Source organism: Gloeophyllum trabeum, assembly GCF_000344685.1.
Source record: "Gloeophyllum trabeum ATCC 11539 unplaced genomic scaffold GLOTRscaffold_00002, whole genome shotgun sequence".
NCBI classification, from domain to species: Eukaryota; Fungi; Basidiomycota; class Agaricomycetes; order Gloeophyllales; family Gloeophyllaceae; genus Gloeophyllum; species Gloeophyllum trabeum.
The window spans coordinates 33,279-46,605 of record NW_006920411.1 but is presented as its reverse complement, the minus strand read 5'-3'; positions in this window follow the sequence as shown (position 1 = coordinate 46,605).

Sequence of the window (13,327 nt, the reverse complement as noted above, 5' to 3'; positions counted from 1 at the left end):
ACAATAGTGTGAGAGAATAGTGTACAATAGTGTAAGAAAATAGGATGAGTCAGCTAGCTTGGGGACTTGTGATTGGTCCTTGAGCATAGGCTGAGTCAACATGACTCATCTCTATAAATAGAAGGGAATAGCATGAGTCATATTGACATAGAATGAGTCATATCCGCATAGCATGAGTCATATGTAAGGGAGTGAGTCATAAAGGCATGGAATGAGTCATATGGACATAGAATGAGTCATGTCAAGGGAAAACAGTGGAATGTCTCGGATCCTCCTAGAATATTCTGCGCCCTGAATATTCTCACAGTCCTCCTGCTTTGATGCTGCGCCGAAACTGTTCTCCTTGCATTAGCAAGTGCTTTGCATGATTGAAGTCAATGTCGTATATGTCTTCATTGTCGATTCCCAGCCAGTTATTGAAGATACTGTCCACCAAACCTTCCATTACCGATCTGTATATTCCAAATGTAGTGGCTTGAAGCTGGTACTTGTGGTACAGTTCAGGCCTGGAAGGGATACGTTCAGCGCGCAGCGACAGCTTAGTTTGGCATTCGAACGATCTCCTAGTCTGACAACGCGGACCTCCGCTGGGAGCAGTCGGCCGCAGGCCGACACCTTTAGTAACTTTTTGTGTGATTGCTTCGGTGAGTCGAATGGAGGTGTATATTGCTATCTTATTGAACTGATGTCTCTTGTTGTACTAGTGACCCTTTCTCAAGCATCGTGCGTCGCTCCCGTATGTGACACGCTGATAGTATCGACTGCAGGCCGACTCCCTTCATCTTCAAGTACAATATTGTGGTGAGTCGGAGTCGATGGAAGCTTATATCCGGTCGTGTTCTCAGCTGATGTTTGCTTGTCGTTGTAGGAGCCTCGTCATAGCAGGCTGCGAGTGGGAGTAGACTAGATTCCCGACGCCGTCACGCGATGGGGACTTGAGTCGTTTATGGTCGGGCTTGGCATTGACACATACACATATGTGTTGGGCCTGTGTTGATAATCAATTGCTTGTGATTCCACATCTGTTAATATATGTAATGCAAATGAAATCCCGAGTATTGATTTCCCGGCGTGAAATGGGTATGTGATCTTCAGCTAGAGCACAGAGCCTCAGGCCTCAGGTGCTGGAACTTAGTGCATGGGTTGCAGACACACCTATTCAAGGTGTAGCATCTACTAGGTAGGAACAACTATTCTGAGTTATAATACTACATGACCTTCGGGTTCGACTACTAGTAACTGATGGTAAGTGTTGAACTTAGAGTCAACTACGTGGTTGCGGTCCGAACAGTTGGGTGGGCCGCGCATGGTCCCATCTCTTCGTACTGTGAATACGCGTGTCCTGAATGCAGTGTCTCCTTGCAGCCCATCTCATCCCAGCCATGAATATTCTCTGCCAGCAGACATTACCCATAGCATTCTGGGATTTGCGTGTACTGATGGCGGGAACATCAGCACTTCTGTGAATCCCTGAGGACCTGAGAGTCCTGACAGCAACACCTCAGGACAACTATAAATTAGTAATAGTGGCACTAGGCCAGTGACTTGTAGTCGGCACTACAACAGCCATGTAGTGAGACTACAGACCCAGTAGTAGTCACGCCAGCATTGGCCAATCACGCCATGAGAATCTCGCTCCCTCGTCATGCTGGGTGTTTTGCACAAGCTCAGTTGACCGGGACAATACTTCAAGTCCAATCGAAATATTATTACAGCCATACTGTCTTTCATGGAGCTAAGGCCAGATGCAATTGGTGCCCCTAAAGCTGCTTGAAGAAGCATTATTTGCATTTTATAAGGTCCTGAGTCACATAGCCCATTCAGAGCGCAATGTTCTGTACCTTCCAAGTCCTGAGTTGAAAGTCAACTTGGGAGAAGCAGGCCACTGCTGTGCACGGCATTTTTACAAGTCCTGAGTTCCCCAATTTTTAGTAACACTTGAAGTATATCACTACATGTATGTCTTTCCCTCGACATGTTCTCAGCAATAATTCTAATCAGCAACCGAGCAACAACCCCGGGTTGTTTGCTTACAAATCATCAACCCCCGAAGAACTTATTTACTGTAGATTATATGTTTTTGTCACTTGTCATGGACTTATCTGGTTCCTCATACCTGTTGCTGGTCAAGGTCTAAGAGCCGCTAGTAGCCACTTCAAGTCCATGAGGGATCTCTGATGATCATCAGCTGGATGGACCCACAGACTCTGGTCTGCTGGGGGGTATTTTTGTGTTAAATGATTAAAAATGACAGTGAATGTCAACTCAACTGTACATGTCATGGGAAATGCATTGCAGTACTTGTTCTTGGTATGAGTGAATTACATTGGGGTTTGTTCATTGTTCTGGGGCATCATTGTTGCAAGTCCAATGCATCTGCCACCAGTGCTTTGAGCATGGTTCCCCTGTATAACTGCTAGCGCTGGATTACCCCACATTTACCTTCACATTTTGGATTCTGTACTTTTCTTGTTTCATTGCAGAGTCATCATCTCCTTCCTTAGTCTACTGTTATCATATCACCTCTTGTGTACTCTACAATCAGTCCATACAGGTAGCCATGGTTCACACAGCACATTTCTGAGCCCAACTGCCAAGTGAAGCCAATGCCTGGCTTACATCCCTCATCTGCATTAAGCCCATCATTCATACAATGATGCTGCACATCACTTGCAGTGTGGTCTGTGGCCAGCAGTGGTCTCCAACTGGGAGACCCTCAGTTTAATATCTTCATCTGCAGCTATGTACATGGAGTAAGGTCCTAAGAAACCAGGCATAATGCAGATTAGCAAAACTTGATGTCACATGTGACTGCTGGTGGACAACCTGGGTTGCTGGATAATGGTATGGGTTGCTGAGGGGTTGTTGCTCTCAGGAGGGTTGCTGATTAGAATTATCCTGTTATCAAGTTGTCCATATTAATATTTGATAGTTTGCCTTCAAATGTACATTTGTGCCCTGTTACCATTCCATCATTGTACCAGATATTTCCATTTTTATCAATAAATCTACTGTTGAAGTGATAGACTAGTAAGGCAATACAATATCTAATCTGAGCAATAATAGTATATTAGAGGGCACAGAATTGAACCTGAGTACATGACGTAGCCATAAAGCCCATCTAATGAAAACACCCAAGTACCTACGTCACACTATCTAGTGTGCCACAGCATTTCGGGAGCCAATCAAAGCGCTCAAATCCCAACCGGTGCGTCGACCTTCAACTACCTCACCTAGTCAATTCCCCCGGTAACAAAGGCCCTCTGATGATGTGAGACCACAGAACATAGCACACTGAACCAAAAATCAGGCAAATATTATGGTATATGTGTTACATGCTCAAAAGCTTATCTTGAGAAGCTCTAAAAATTTGATGCAACAGTACTGAGTGAGGGACAAACGGAAGTGTAACAGACACTACAAAACCGATTTTGTAGTCACTTGATAGTCACCACTACAAGCGGATATAGAATCGGACATCTAAATTTGTATGGGTGACTACCCAAGACAATTCTCACGACTGCTCGGCATCTTGTTCCCACGATGCTTGCGTTTGGCAAACCGCTCAATTTTGAGCATAAGGACTCATCCTTCATACCTCCGGACTCATAACACCATCTGGACAAATCAGGTTCTTGGATCTTGATCATCGCACTCATACCCATTGTGTATCAGTGTTACCCCCATGTCACAACTCTATCTCCCTGCCACATCTAGCATGGACGAACTTCCATTTGAGATCATCGAACGGATCTTCAAATGCGCATGCTGTGACGGCGGGTGGACAGCCGGCTCTATAAGAGCCACTTGCAGGGCCTTCCGTGACATCTCAGAGGCATATCGATTCCAAACTGTTGCCATCACGAGTCAGATGCAGGCTCTGCCTTTCCATGCCACATTTCAGCAAGCATCAGCGTCAGCACAAGCAAGCATCCGCCACCTTTTCATAGCTGTGCCCGGCGAGAAGGCTTCCAGGGTAGCTGCTGCAGGTATGTACGTGATCTATCATCGCTTCGCTCCCTCCCGCATAAAATGCCGTCCAGAGGGTATCATCCAGCTCGCTGCGCCAACTCTCGAGACCCTCACTTGTGTCGTGGTTTGCGGCGCTATGAAGATCCTGTACAAGCGCCTGCTCTCTACCCCGTTCCCTCAACTTTGCACCATGTCATTCTGTTGCTATAATGGTTACACTGCACTGTCCCAGGCCGACTACTCAGCCATGCCCAATCGCGAGGCCAGGACGTTCCCGCAGTTGCAATACTTACACTTTGCACACGGAATGCCAGTTATCTTCGCTGACGCACACTGTACTGCGAATGAGGTTATGGCTCACACCGGTGGGCAGCTCAGGAGCATAAGGATCACAGGCATGCTATTATTTGGCGGGAGCATTGGGGATGGCTCATTAGACGAAGAGACGTTGAGACAGATGCTGCTCTTTCCAAAGCATCATCCTACGGGTCGAAGTCCAATCCGTAGCTACATCATTGCCTCGCCTACACTCTGGGACGAGATGGACCGACTGGAAAAGGAGACTAGGGCGAAGGAAGGCGCTATCAAGCTTGTTCTCCTTCTGCATGCAAGCATTCCTTCCTCGGAAGACAGTGTCAGCATGTGGACCCATAGCATAATTGCAGGGTATCGTGGTGTCGCTGAGGGCTCTTGGCAAGAGATGGTGCGTGAGTGGCTGGCGGTCCAGGAGGGTGAGTTGGATCCATTACACGAGTGGCCGTAACATGTACCTGCAGAGGCATCTGCAGAGATGACGAGGGAATGGATGGGACAGCTGGACTAATGGGGAGTGAATAATCTATATGGCTCGCTACAGCCCTCCGCTGCGACTGGTACAATTTCTGCTACTAGATGTGCTGTGCTCCCAAGAAAAACAGACAAGGTTTCTTCCACTTTACGTAGGCCTGGAACACGTAGGTGTGCATGACTTTTCTATGGACGTTCGAGCACCCTCCAAAGCTTTCATCAAGCTATACTCCCCAACTGTCACTGTATCGTCGTCAACTTGTCGACAAGTATGATGACGACTGAAAACGAATGAACAAGGATATGCCGGGAGACAAACGCCCCCCACACCGCGAAGTTGCTGTCTTCCACTGGCAGGAGCGGTGCTTTTCGAAATGGCGCAGTGAGCACCACGTCGGGTGCGGTTCACAGAGAAACTGTTAGACAAATACTCCTGCGCTCTCCGCCTTACCTTTCCGACCTAGCTATTACAGGTGCCCGAGGCCCCTATCCGCAGCACTCTAGTCAGCGGGTCCAGAGCTTATTGATCCATAGAAGGTCAAAGGTACTGAAGTTGTGGGTGCATTGAGGCGCTGATACGATGGACTTAGCGAAGTTACTCGATCCCGCGTGGAGCAGTGTACGAATAGCTCCATCTTCCGACACGTCCTCACCTTCAGGGTATTTGCTCTCAGCCTGAGTACAAGTTGGTCTCTAACTGTTAAGATAATATAATATGTTCGACCTTTGCGTAGATGTGCTGTTGAGAATGTGCAACGTAGACGTGGTACTCTTCACACACGTGACGGCAGACTCGGGTAGTCTCGGACGATGTTTTCTCTCTCTTTCCTCAGTCGCTATGCATACAGCGTGACTGAGGTAAGCTTAGTATATTATGAGTATTGTACATAGCTAACAAGTAGACTAGGTCTCGGTTATCTAGGTACAGTACGAATATAGTCACTATGCATACAGCGTGACTGAGGTCTCGGTTATCTAGCACGAACAGGTTATGAGCCGCTGCTTCGTGCTCTGATTCTCATCCGAGTCGCGGAAGTTAATTTGACCAACCTCTTTGATCCGAAATCACTGTATTGCATCCGAAGCGCCCACCAACACGCGCATTTCTCTTCCCGTCCAACGCGTTCTCTTACGACACGTCTTTTGCTGCTCCTGCACGTCTTTCCTGTGCCCTTGTTGCTCTCTAACTCGTCGCTCTCTTCAACATGCTGCCCAAGTTCAATCCGACGGCTCAGGACCCGACTCTGCAGACTCAGGATCCACCTTTGCCGACCACTCAGGTCCTGTCGCCGCCGTTACCTCCTTCAGTCACCGTACTTCAAATTCCGGCGTCTCTGGTTGCAGCTACGGACCCCCCCATTCTTTCTTTCGAGAAGAATAACTGGCCCGACTGGTCTCATACAATTGACCGGACTTTGACTCTCTATAGTCTTGGCGGCTATCTCAACGGAACCACTGTTCGGCCGGACCCTATCACCGAGCCTATCACAGCGTGTAATTGGGACACCAACTCGCGCGCTGTCTGCGCATTTCTCGAGCTTCGTATAGACAAGGAAGAACGTCGCTGGATTGAGGACAAGCCCACAGCTGCTGCAGTCTGGAAGGCTTTGAAGGCTCATCATGAGAAACAGGGCCCGTTCACTCAGATCCTACTCATAGAAGAGTTCTTTAAAACTTGTTACTCTAAGACTGAACGCTACGCCGCGACCAGCCTACGCCTTGCCGACTTAGTGAAACACATATATGCTATCGGGCTACCCACTGAAGATGTTTTTCTCTTGATCAGAATGCTGAACATGATGTCCGATGACCTCTCGCATGTTCGGGACACCGTTGCTTCTCACCTCGCTAATGCTACGGCCGACCATCCTTATACGTCTTCCGACATCCGTCGTCGTCTCGACTATGAACAACAGCTGACCGATCGCGACGTCGCGGCTGCCGGGGGCACTACTGAAGTTCTTGCTATGCAATCAAAGACGAAGGGCAAGTCGAACGGTGGAGGCAATCTCTGTTTGCACTGCAATGGGAAAGGCCATCGAGTTGACACATGCTGGGCTCCGGGAGGACCTATGGAAGGTCGGCGCGATGAAGTACTGGCCAATAAACACCTCAAGCGCGCTCAGACCAAGGACGGCAACCCATCATCATCCAATACGTCTGCATCGTCATCCCACACTCGTCCCACTCCCTCTGCTGGACCTCGCGTAGATGACGCTGGGCGTGCCTACCTTCTTGATGGCGCTACGGGCCAGGCTTACTATCTCGCTGCTGCTCCTCCTGCTACAGTTTCTTCTCAGACACTCGCTGCTCTTCACACTCAGGAGGATACTGTGCTACATCTTGACGCTGTTCATCCTGTGCCAGACTGGCTACAACGCTACGTTGACTCCGACACTGATCGTCTCGAATACGAAGCCTTTCTGACTGTCGAAGGTCCTGACTCTGCCACTGTGGACTGGCGCGAGAGGAGGAGAAATGACATTGATCTCGCTGCCATTACTATTGCGCCTGTCAATGCTCACGGCCGAGTACCCATCGTCGACCTAGACACATGCCCGTTCTTCGTTGATTCAGCTGCCACTACGCACATCACTCCTCATCAGAGTGATTTCTTCGATATTCGTTGTATCCCTCCTCATCAGAGTGATTTCTTTGATATTCGTCGTATCCCACCTCATCCGGTTGCCGGTGTCAATGGGTCTGCGATTCATGCTATCGGTATTGGGAAGGTCAAACTGCATGTCGCTCGTGGCATCACCATCATCTTGGATGGTGTCTTGTATGTCCCGCATGCTACTGTACGCCTTATCTCTGTTCCGCGCATCACCAAAAGCACTGGCTTGCTCGTTACTTTCTCTGACAATCAATGCTGGCTGCACAAATGGAACGGTACTGTTGTCGCTGGTGGACCCATCACTTCTCGCGACCTCTATTGCATTGACCTTAAAGCTCCGTCTACCAAACACGCCTTCTTTGCTAGTTGCATACCAGACGTAGCAGTCTGGCACCATCGCCTCGGGCACACCAATCCATGTTCTATCGTCGAGATGGCGTGCAAAGGCCTCATTGAAGGTATGCCCATTGACATTTCCCATGAACCGGCGAAGTGTGAACACTGTATTCTCGGGAAACAGGCTAAGACACCAGTCCCAAAAGTTTGCACAGGGAAAAAGGCAGATCGGGTATTGGGCATTGTGTATGCGGACGTGATGGAAGAGGCCATAGTCACGGCGACAGGAAACAAATTTGCATTGAACTTAATCGATGATTGTTCTTCTTTCGTGTGGTGCTTGCCTATCCGGTCGAAGGATGCGGCCCTCCCAGCGCTTCAAGCTTGGGAGCGCACTCGGGAACTCAAATCCGGTACGAAAGTCGGTATCTATCGGACTGATAGCGGGGAGCTTAAGAGTCATCAAATGGCAACATGGCTTGCTTCACGAGGGACGCAGCATCAGTTCACAGCTCCGCATGTCTCCGCACACAATGGACGCGGTGAACGAGTTCATTGTACGTTACGAGAGAAAGCCCGCACTATGTGTATCAAGGCAAATCTGCCGGACAACCGTTGGGACGAGTTGCTATGCACGGCCGCCTATCTTACTGTCCGAACACCATCTCAATCATTGGTGGGGAAGACTCCTTTTGAGGCATATTATGGACGCAAACTGGATCTATCCCATCTCCGTGAGATCGGCTGTCCAGCGTTTGTCCTTATTGAGAACAAATACAATCCAAAGATAAATCCTCGGTCCCTCGAGTGCGTGCTAATCGGGTATAGCCCTAACTCTAAGGCTTATAGATGCTATCACCGGCCGACACATCACGTTATCGTGTCATACCATGTCCGATTCATCGAGTCTCATGAGGCAGTCCCCCGTCCATTCCGTCCAGGTGTTATTCTTAACAGCCCTGGTGATGCACCTGACAAGTCTCCTACACCAATTGACGCTGCTGATGATCTCCTTCAGAATCTTTCTGATCCTGTAGCATCTGCCACGTCATTTGGTCTTCCGACTACCTCCAACTCACCCGGTGCATCCCTTCCTGAAGAACCTACTGTCGTTGAACCCCGTCGCTCCTCTCGTGTTCCTATCCCAACTGAAAAACGGGCGGAAAACGAAGGCTTGGACTGTGTTTTGGCTGTTCGTCAAGCCGTTGCTGAATCTGCTGCAGCCGGGGAACGACTCCGTCAAAGTGGAGCCGAACGACGCGCAAACCCACCTACGATGTTGGACGAAGCTCTCACCTTAATCCACGAGACATATGCCACTCTCAAGGACGGTCACATCGACGTCGAGTACCCAGACGATCCAAAGAATTACAAGGAGGCAATGTCATTACCCGACGCTTCTCAATGGCACAAAGCTCTACTCGAAGAATTTGCGTCTCTCAAGGAAATGGGTGTCTACAAACTTGTCCCTCGCTCGTCTGTTCCTGACGGTCGTAAACTAATGCGTGGTCGTTCTGTGTTTCGCCTGAAGCGCAACGAACACAGCGCGCCTGCTCGGTACAAAGCTCGCTATGTCTGCAAAGGATACGAAGCGATCTTTGGACTCGACTACGACAAAACTACATCCCCAACTATGCGTATGGAATCGTTCCAAGTACTTCTACACCTTGCCACTGCTCTCGACTGGGACGCTCAGCAGATCGACATCAAAACTGCTTTCTTGTACGGGCTGTTACCTGCTGATGAGACGTGTTATATGGAACAACCGGAAGGTTTCGAAGAGTCGGGCAAAGAAGAGTGGGTATGGGAGCTGCAGAAGGGCCTCTATGGAATGAAACAAGCTGGATGGATCTGGAACCGTACTATGCATGCTAGGATGGTGGAACTGGGGTTCACTCGCCTCTCATGTGAGCATTGCATTTATTATTGTGAGGATGAACATGGCGTTGTTATTGCGGGAGTCCATGTGGATGACTTCCTATCGATCGCAAGCCAAGCTGCTGCCAATGCTCGATTCAAGGATCAATTGCACGAAAAATGGCAAATATCCGATCAAGGGGAGGTATGATTCTGTCTTGGCATTGCCGTGGAGAGGGATCGCGGATCATGTACCGTTGCTATCTCGCAAATCGCCCTCATCGACCGCATCCTTATTCAATTCAACCTGACCGACGCGTTTCCTGTCGCGACGCCTATGGAATCTGGTCTACGGTGATAAGCCTCGGGATCGTCTGACCCCCGAAAACGCGGACTCAGTGCATCGTACAAGCCCTCCGGAGCTTATTCGACACAGCGCTCACACGCCTTTAGGCTTCTATGGGCTCTAAAGACTTGCTCTGTTTTAGCTCCGGACTTCCTAACATCCTTGAGGCGTACACGAACCCATTCCACGATTTATCTCCGCGAACAGGAGCTCCGGAGCGACTTAACCAATGCAACATCTAGATGAATTAGCTCCGGGGCCCGTGGGAACTTCTATCGAGGGGCGTCGTCCTCATGCCCACCCTCCAGCACTCACTCCCCCTCATTTCCGTCAAGATACCAAAGGTGCGGACGTATACGAGTCACCATGAGGTCAGCATCAGTCAGCAAGCGGCCGGAGGTAATTAGCACGTGACCGGCGCGTTGCACGGAGTGATGGGACCGCTTGGATCAGGTGGCAGAGCATCAAGGCGACCTCTAGGGGTTGGGACGAGCAAGTAGGAGTGCAAGGGAGTCGTGTGGTGCATGGTATAGCGGCGGCAAGTGCTGAGCAATCCTGTGGGTAGCAGCGGTTATTTGTTATTTATCTCCGGACGGTCGCAAAGCCATTCCTGTAGTATCAATTGTACAAAGTAGCGTACAGAAAAACAAGTTTCGACTTCACCATCTCAGAGAATTAGTGTTACGATCTCAGCGACCCGAGAAGTTCGAAAGCGTCGAACTTAGCGAATTATAACCGATCTTAGCTTTGCCAATAGGCCTGACTCGTCGAGTGAATTAGCTCCGCCATCGATTCAATTAGCTCCGGTGCGTCTCACATAGCGAAATAAAAATTAAACAAGTCCCTTTAGCGTTTTCTACTCCCGTGGGCCCGAACCTACACTCGGTTCCGTGGTTTGCGACTTTGTTTGCGACTTTTCGGAGATAAATACTCCAGAGCGTCCATTAGTGTTTGTTTCAGGCATCAAGGTTTTGTTTTATTTTTCTAGGTCTTCCTGCGGACTACCCTACGGCGTCTTACTCCTCCTTTCCCCCTCAAACTATTAAATACCCTTCAGTTGTCTCGGACTGCCTTCACCCATATCACGGGGTTTAGGTTTATTCCTTTTGGTCCTTGGTGATTGTTGTGTGTCAGTGCATATCAACGGCTGTCTCGCAAAGAACACTCGCCTCAGACCGAGGAGGAGTGTCTCATTGCGGTGTCACTACCTTATCGTTCCCTCATAGGATCGCTGATGTATCTAGCCCGAGCAAGTCGCGCAGATGGCAAAAGGGTCCAGTGGTCAGAGGTTTTGTGAATATGTCGGCGAGGTTGTCGTTCGTATTGACGTAGTTAACAATCAATAGCCCGTTCTCGTTACATTCATGAATGTAATGGTATTTGATGTCGATGTGTTTTGTATGGTTGTGGAAAGATGGATCGCCTGACAAGGTAATTGCACTGTTATTGTCGCATAGCAAGGGCATTGGATTGGCTTGTCGATGATTTATACCCTCCAGTAGTGCTCGAAGCCAAACCAGCTCTTTCGTAGACTCAGAGGCTGCAATATATTCTGCTTCACAAGACGACGTAGTAACAGTCTTTTGTTTCCACGAGCACCAGGTGACAATGCCAGAGCCAAGCGAGAAGCAGTATCCGCCAACGGAACGACGAGTATCCGGACACATAGCAAAGCCTGAGTCGGTATAGCCCAGTAGCGCATCAGCCTTAGAGCCACCAAGATGAAGTTTTAGATCTCGAGTCCCCTTGAGATAACGTACGACACGTTTAGCAGCTTCCCAGTGCGCGGTACCATAACAGTCCAGGAATTGACTGAGATACTGGATGGCAAAGGCGATGTCGGGACGAGAACCAACCGCTACGCTGACGAGATTCAAAATCAAGAGGAGGAGTTACATCGAATGTTCCATTCGAGGAGGAGTAGTCTGGATGTTAGTGACGGTGGCGTCTACGTCAAGGAGGAGTGTTGAGAATGTGCAACGTAGACGTGGTACTCTTCACACACGTGACGGCGGACTCGGGTAGTCTCGGACGATGTTTTCTCTCTCTTTCCTCAGTCGCTATGCATACAGCGTGACTGAGGTAAGCTTAGTATATTACGAGTCTTGTACATAGCTAACAAGTAGACTAGGTTTCGGTTATCTAGGTACAGTACGAATATAGTCGCTATGCATACAGCGTGACTGAGGTCTCCGTTATCTAGCTTGAGCATGTGCACATCTGCGAACAAACAGACAAGTAAACCCACTTAGCACGGCTAATGAATGAGTGCAAAGATGTTGCATTACCTGTGAACGAACAGACAAGTAAACTACAGGTAATGGTAAGTCCATGAATGAACGGGTTCGCGAATACAAACTCACCCCACTTAGCACATCTCATGAATGAGTGCAAAGATGGGGGTGTATCTACAGGGGCATTGTAAGGTCCTCGAGCTCGCAAGGTACGGTACAACAATCTAGACTTGGGGGGAGTGGGCCAATGCTGTGCATGGCTGGTTACGAGTCCTGAGCTGGGCATAAGATACTCCCTATTTTACACTGTACTAGCAGCTACCCGTGCATACTGCACGGTCACTCTTTTTGTGACAACTGACTCGAGTTAGGACACCTATATAGCAATATAATGGGGCCACATCGTGGCCCAAAAGGCTGTGATGTGGCCCCCTTGTTCACTCCAGTCATATATGGTAGTTCAGTTTATTGTGTAACCAATTGTGTACTTAAACTACATGCACTTATGGCACATCCTTTCTAAACCTATTATATCAAGCTCATAGAAGATTTCCTGCAGATTACAGTCTCCTCTGAGCAGCAGGGCATGTATCCATTAAGCCACAGCCTGACTGCCATAAAAGTCAATTTTGCGTTTATCCCCCGTGGGAAAGGCAACCACCTTTTGTATTATAGATATCATAGAGCTGACACAAATATTCCTATCTTTCTTGAAGTATTATTTGAATTTCACTAGACCTCTCAGGATCATCTTGTATATTCCTTGATTTGCTATAGAGCTCTGAATATATTATGGATTTCCCGCATTTTTCACAATTTTTCTGGCCCTTCCACAGCCTGCAATCAATTCCAGATACCAATAATGTAATGGCTCTGCAGATCGCGTGAACCTGCAGAGAGCCTATGTCATAGAAGGCAGGAGCCAATCAGAGTCCAGGAGTGCAAACCGACGCGGCCCGCACCTCAGCCACTGACTACAAGCCACTACAACAGTCAATTCCCACGATAAGCAATAAAAGTAAAACCGCCATGCAGACTAGGACAAGACACACAATTGATAAATTCACGAAAATATAATTGTAGACCCGTATAGCATACGTCCTATACTAGAGGAAATAAAAGAGAGATAAGACGAAGAATTGAGCCCGAAAATGAGCAAACAATGGTCCCAGAGACTAC